Source organism: Apostichopus japonicus, chromosome 18 (assembly GCF_037975245.1).
Source record: "Apostichopus japonicus isolate 1M-3 chromosome 18, ASM3797524v1, whole genome shotgun sequence".
In the NCBI taxonomy this organism is placed as follows: domain Eukaryota; kingdom Metazoa; phylum Echinodermata; class Holothuroidea; order Aspidochirotida; family Stichopodidae; genus Apostichopus; species Apostichopus japonicus.
Genome location: NC_092578.1, coordinates 545,202 through 552,462, shown reverse-complemented (window position 1 = coordinate 552,462; position 7,261 = coordinate 545,202). Strand labels below are relative to the sequence as shown.

The 7,261-nt window shown below is 40.9% G+C and overlaps 1 long non-coding RNA gene across 1 annotated transcript; it reads left to right on the top strand.

The window, feature by feature from the left end:
* The first annotated feature begins 1,180 nt into the window (after positions 1-1,180).
* Positions 1,181-6,188, top strand: LOC139958950 (uncharacterized). Its single transcript, XR_011789913.1, has 5 exons — positions 1,181-2,073; positions 2,440-2,638; positions 3,076-3,131; positions 4,707-4,905; positions 5,343-6,188. It is a non-coding gene; the product is annotated as an uncharacterized lncRNA (long non-coding RNA).
* The last annotated feature ends 1,073 nt before the right edge of the window (positions 6,189-7,261 follow it).

Here is a 7,261-nt window from a genome sequence, read left to right as displayed (position 1 = left end):
CACGGGACTGGGGTTGAGAGTGCATCCATTGGATGAAATAGGACTTTTCAAAAAGAGAAAGTTTGGTATTTCTTTGGTAACTCCTCTCGACATTAACTACAACAGCCTGTCTCAGTGCACACCAATTCGTATACCTTCCGTATACATAACATGTAAAGTTTTCTCTATACAAAATTAAGGAGCCATGTGTGTGAGGTATTTAGAATTAACATAAAATGCAAATGAAGACAGAGAGGCAGAGAGCGCCGCATGATTACGTAATGACATGAAAGGTTTCAATATATCGGCTTGAATGAGTGCACAGTAAACTTAATGTATCGAAAACCTCTCTGCGTTTCAAACATTAAGACTACTAACATAAAACTTTTCCACAGTTTTATGGGGTGTGAAGTAACTGTACGTTTGTGTTCTGCATATTACATCACGTGCGTGATCTGGTGGTACCGCGCCTGGATCATAAAGTATAAGCTCGAGATCACTGTCACTGTAGCCTCTACCAATACCACACACGGAGACATGAAAACTGCAGTTATTTTATTTTTGCAAATGAAACAGATATTATAGTATTTTTGTTAGAATTAAAACGGTTTGTGTAGAAGGCCGTTGTTACCTCACTCAGCCAAATGGCTGAAGGCCGGCACACTAAGCTAGGAGTGCAATCCCATTAACGTATCTTTGACATGAAAAGTTTGTTTTGCGGGAAGCGGACTCAAAGCTGTCAGTGAAATCATTTCGTAGATATTCCCATACATATGAACAGTGGCGGCGGAACCGGGGGGGCTTGGGGGGCTCAGCCCCCCCAATGAAAAAGTTGAGGGGGCAAATGCATGATAAGCCCCCCCAATATTTACCAAGGCTCCGAAACGTGCATCTGCCCATTTTTCAATGCATACTTGTCGATCTGTCCGATGCACACGTATACTATATAGGTGTAATAATTTTAGTAATTGCTGGGGGACCCTCGGCCCGTCCCCTGGCTATAGACCACATTGTCACCCCAACCGCGTCTTCACGCCCCGTGAAAAGTGGAAGCAGTGAGTGTGAGTACCGGTAAGCGTAACACAACTTCGTCTTAGGCCAATGACTTGCCTCATTTCAGCCAGTTCTCCAACATCCCCTTACTTAGTGGCGGAGCGTCCATATATACAGTCAGGGGGCGGATGCCCCCCCCCCCCTGACGGTGGCATACTCCTATTAGAGTCTATATCAATCCGCTCGATTGTTCTCCTTCAGGAAAAGTGCCAAAAAGCAACAGGAGAACATCTTTTGTGACCTGTTATCAATCACAATCTAGTTTTTGTGGCTTTCATGTTGAAGAGCATGAATGGAAGTACATGTGGTGAAAAAATTGGGTCAATTGAGGCAATTTTAGACCCCTTTAGGCTTCCCAGGAGCAGCGTAGGAAATTTGTTTACCACTGAGTGAAGAGGTTTGTTTACAAGTGACGAAAACTTCCGGCTCGGATAGCAAAAAATTTTCACGGTCATGGTACGGAAAATTGATGGTGCCATGAAAGGCCAACTTGTCAGCTATCCGGTGATGGGTAGCGTTAAGCTAGTGAAAACTTCTATCTAGACTTAGAGACCACATTACTTTTGTGATTTAGTGTGTAAGTCAATGGGGCTTGTAATGGGCGTATGCTACCTTAAGCAAAAATGCCAAATTTTTCATTTTAAGTGCTAGAAGTCCCAATTTTGGATCAAAGTAGTTGCTATGGTGTGTAAAAATGGTTTTCAAGCAAACGTCAGAAAATTTCACGCTTGGGTGATTTTTACGCATAAATTAGTATTACAGCCTTAAAGTGCCACAAAGAGCATGTGCGTGTCCATACATTAGACTAGAACAGCCTTCTGAGCATTTCTAACCAGTTTTCCTCCCCAATAAACTATTGGGTCATTAAGCCTTGACCTACCAAAGCTTCCGTAGTGTGATTCCTGCCTTGAATCTGCTAAGTAGGTGCCAAATGCACGAAATTCAAAATCCTTCAGAATCAGACCAAAAAGCCTGCAGTGTGTGTGACGTGAACGACTAAGTTCAGTGAAATTTGACATCTGTGGGCACCTAAATTACATGGTAATCATACTTAAGGTTATTTTTGCTAAAGCTGGAAGTACCTGGTGTTTAACTAAGGACAAAAACTCAGTTTCAATGCATGAAATACCCCTAATGTTGTTAGCTTAGGCCTAGGCCTCAGGTTCATAATGGCGCTACGTTAGTATCCTAGACCAAGTCTACACCAGCTGTAGCACAATGTTGTATGAGGTCTGTATCCTAAGTGGAGTGGCTGCTGAGGGCTAATACCTTGCACAGAGAATGTTTTGAGTCTTATTTAGCAAATAATCCACAAAGGTATGCATTTTCTGCTTCTGCCAATGTGCATCAAGGGGTTTTTGAGCCTATTCACTCCTCATTAGTTTTCTGTTGTTTTGTCAATTTCAGAGAAAGTTGACGTGCTAAGTCCTCAGCATGCACAGCGATATACATTGAATGGGTGTGGTATCAATGGACTCAACTGGTTAGATGAGGTAACAACAAATACCAAACAACTCTGACAGCAGAAAGAGATATCCTGATGCTTCCATGGGAGATCTACTGTAGTAACTATAGGAACCAGTGCTTGCCACCAATGGAGAATAAGGTAATTTGACGTTGTTGTTCTCTGCCGAGCAACAAATTTGAATGTTTTATCATGAAATATGCCCCCCTTTCCACCTCTCTTCTCTTATAACTGTCTTTAATACATTGTAACAACCTATGCACAAACCTTTAAATGGACTGGATATGCTATTGAGGTGAACAGTGTATCTAGATAGCATTCCAGTAAGCTTTCCTTTTGACTGCTGTAATACTGTTACAGTGAGGCTGTTGTTTACAAATCCCGATGATCCAGTTTTGGCAAAGAACACCTTCAATTCTCCTCTTTTATTCTTAGTAACTTAACAGTTGCACTGGAGTGACATGCAATATCAGTTTAACATGTTCCAAACAGTTCAGGAATACATTGGGGTATGTCCTGTGGGTCAGTTTGTGAGGAATCTGCTGAGCTAAACAAAAGTAGTTTTCATCACTTTTCAGAGCCAGAGACGAAAAAGCCCTCACCGCTGACCCTTCTATGGATCATGTTTCTGCAGGTAGGGCAAGCCAGACCAAGTGGATTGTGATCAGGGATACCAATAATACCTGCAAGAATCATAGATGCACCCAAATTGGTCAAGCTTATCAAAATTGGTGGCTGGAAGTGTTGTTGCAGACATAGACCTGGTTACTGCTTACACAGTATTGCTCATATGTGTATTTACACACTGCACCGTGCATACTGAAATCTCTGAAAATACATCTTTATGGACCTAAAATGATAATTGCATATAATTCTGTTGTGGTTTATATTGTGACGACTATGAAAAGTATCATTTTGGAAAAAAAAAAAAAATTCGACTCTCACTTAAGGTGGCATACTCCTATTAGAGTCTATATCAATCCGCTCGATTGTTCTCCTTCAGGAAAAGTGCCAAAAAGCAACAGGAGAACATCTTTTGTGACCTGTTATCAATCACAATCTAGTTTTTGTGGCTTTCATGTTGAAGAGCATGAATGGAAGTACATGTGGTGAAAAAATTGGGTCAATTGAGGCAATTTTAGACCCCTTTAGGCTTCCCAGGAGCAGCGTAGGAAATTTGTTTACCACTGAGTGAAGAGGTTTGTTTACAAGTGACGAAAACTTCCGGCTCGGATAGCAAAAAATTTTCACGGTCATGGTACGGAAAATTGATGGTGCCATGAAAGGCCAACTTGTCAGCTATCCGGTGATGGGTAGCGTTAAGCTAGTGAAAACTTCTATCTAGACTTAGAGACCACATTACTTTTGTGATTTAGTGTGTAAGTCAATGGGGCTTGTAATGGGCGTATGCTACCTTAAGCAAAAATGCCAAATTTTTCATTTTAAGTGCTAGAAGTCCCAATTTTGGATCAAAGTAGTTGCTATGGTGTGTAAAAATGGTTTTCAAGCAAACGTCAGAAAATTTCACGCTTGGGTGATTTTTACGCATAAATTAGTATTACAGCCTTAAAGTGCCACAAAGAGCATGTGCGTGTCCATACATTAGACTAGAACAGCCTTCTGAGCATTTCTAACCAGTTTTCCTCCCCAATAAACTATTGGGTCATTAAGCCTTGACCTACCAAAGCTTCCGTAGTGTGATTCCTGCCTTGAATCTGCTAAGTAGGTGCCAAATGCACGAAATTCAAAATCCTTCAGAATCAGACCAAAAAGCCTGCAGTGTGTGTGACGTGAACGACTAAGTTCAGTGAAATTTGACATCTGTGGGCACCTAAATTACATGGTAATCATACTTAAGGTTATTTTTGCTAAAGCTGGAAGTACCTGGTGTTTAACTAAGGACAAAAACTCAGTTTCAATGCATGAAATACCCCTAATGTTGTTAGCTTAGGCCTAGGCCTCAGGTTCATAATGGCGCTACGTTAGTATCCTAGACCAAGTCTACACCAGCTGTAGCACAATGTTGTATGAGGTCTGTATCCTAAGTGGAGTGGCTGCTGAGGGCTAATACCTTGCACAGAGAATGTTTTGAGTCTTATTTAGCAAATAATCCACAAAGGTATGCATTTTCTGCTTCTGCCAATGTGCATCAAGGGGTTTTTGAGCCTATTCACTCCTCATTAGTTTTCTGTTGTTTTGTCAATTTCAGAGAAAGTTGACGTGCTAAGTCCTCAGCATGCACAGCGATATACATTGAATGGGTGTGGTATCAATGGACTCAACTGGTTAGATGAGGTAACAACAAATACCAAACAACTCTGACAGCAGAAAGAGATATCCTGATGCTTCCATGGGAGATCTACTGTAGTAACTATAGGAACCAGTGCTTGCCACCAATGGAGAATAAGGTAATTTGACGTTGTTGTTCTCTGCCGAGCAACAAATTTGAATGTTTTATCATGAAATATGCCCCCCTTTCCACCTCTCTTCTCTTATAACTGTCTTTAATACATTGTAACAACCTATGCACAAACCTTTAAATGGACTGGATATGCTATTGAGGTGAACAGTGTATCTAGATAGCATTCCAGTAAGCTTTCCTTTTGACTGCTGTAATACTGTTACAGTGAGGCTGTTGTTTACAAATCCCGATGATCCAGTTTTGGCAAAGAACACCTTCAATTCTCCTCTTTTATTCTTAGTAACTTAACAGTTGCACTGGAGTGACATGCAATATCAGTTTAACATGTTCCAAACAGTTCAGGAATACATTGGGGTATGTCCTGTGGGTCAGTTTGTGAGGAATCTGCTGAGCTAAACAAAAGTAGTTTTCATCACTTTTCAGAGCCAGAGACGAAAAAGCCCTCACCGCTGACCCTTCTATGGATCATGTTTCTGCAGGTAGGGCAAGCCAGACCAAGTGGATTGTGATCAGGGATACCAATAATACCTGCAAGAATCATAGATGCACCCAAATTGGTCAAGCTTATCAAAATTGGTGGCTGGAAGTGTTGTTGCAGACATAGACCTGGTTACTGCTTACACAGTATTGCTCATATGTGTATTTACACACTGCACCGTGCATACTGAAATCTCTGAAAATACATCTTTATGGACCTAAAATGATAATTGCATATAATTCTGTTGTGGTTTATATTGTGACGACTATGAAAAGTATCATTTTGGAAAAAAAAAAAAAATTCGACTCTCACTTAAGGTGGCATACTCCTATTAGAGTCTATATCAATCCGCTCGATTGTTCTCCTTCAGGAAAAGTGCCAAAAAGCAACAGGAGAACATCTTTTGTGACCTGTTATCAATCACAATCTAGTTTTTGTGGCTTTCATGTTGAAGAGCATGAATGGAAGTACATGTGGTGAAAAAATTGGGTCAATTGAGGCAATTTTAGACCCCTTTAGGCTTCCCAGGAGCAGCGTAGGAAATTTGTTTACCACTGAGTGAAGAGGTTTGTTTACAAGTGACGAAAACTTCCGGCTCGGATAGCAAAAAATTTTCACGGTCATGGTACGGAAAATTGATGGTGCCATGAAAGGCCAACTTGTCAGCTATCCGGTGATGGGTAGCGTTAAGCTAGTGAAAACTTCTATCTAGACTTAGAGACCACATTACTTTTGTGATTTAGTGTGTAAGTCAATGGGGCTTGTAATGGGCGTATGCTACCTGACGGACTCAAATGGACTGCTGGCGCCCTTTTCAGCTTTTCACTACTTTTTACTTATTCGCGATTATTGACTATTTTATTGCGCTCTCATATACCTATTGACATTTGTCATATTCTGTTGGTGTAATTTTCCGACAAAATGGCGACGACACCTTTTTATTCTCCGTTTATCTGCAAATTAGCAAGGCCCGGAAAGGGTAATTTCCCGCAATCTAGGGAGTATCTTTACTCAAAAATTTTCTGTACGCTCCGCGCCAACCTGTGGTGGCGCTCCGCTTAGATAGTGTCGAAAGCGCCCCTACAGACCATTCTTGCCCCCCCTGACCAATACCCCTAGCCCCGCCACTGCCCTTACCACACTCAAAAACGTCTTTGCGAGTACACTACGAGTAATAGCTACTCTCTTAAAACACCATCGAATATACAAATTACAATGATTTTACAGACTTTTACGTGCAATCTGAGAAATTGCAGGCTTGAGACCCATATTTTAGGGCTAGGTATTCGCAGCATAAAACACTCGGGAAGGGCCGTTTCCGGCCATCTGGGGGTTTGAAAAAACCCAAAATTTTCTTCTTGTACGCTCCGCGCCAACCGATGGTGGCGCTCCGCTTAGATAGTCTCCACACATTAGCCCCCCCAATAATTTTTCCGTTCCGCCGCGCCTGCATATGAATTACAGTTAATATAGTAAATGGCATGTAGTATGTCGAAAGAAGTAGACCTACTTATGTGATTTCATCAATTTCATCAATAAATTAATGATCAATGAAACATTTTATCGACGTAATTTATTCCTGTCTTGAAATGTACTTAAAGAACAATAAACAACTCATGAATCAAGACAAAAGCTCAGTTACTATCGAAAATTATAATAACCACGCTGCTTAACAGTCAAGTCACTTCGTTAGATGTAATTAGTCAAACTGTCAAGACATATTGAAAATCTTCCAAACATCATTATAATTTCATTTGATTTTACTTTCATCTTGACTTTAATTTCTCATTTCAATACTATAACTCCTTTGTTTGTGATCAATCCCCACGTGACCATCTCTAACCTAGGAGATGACCTGTTCCCA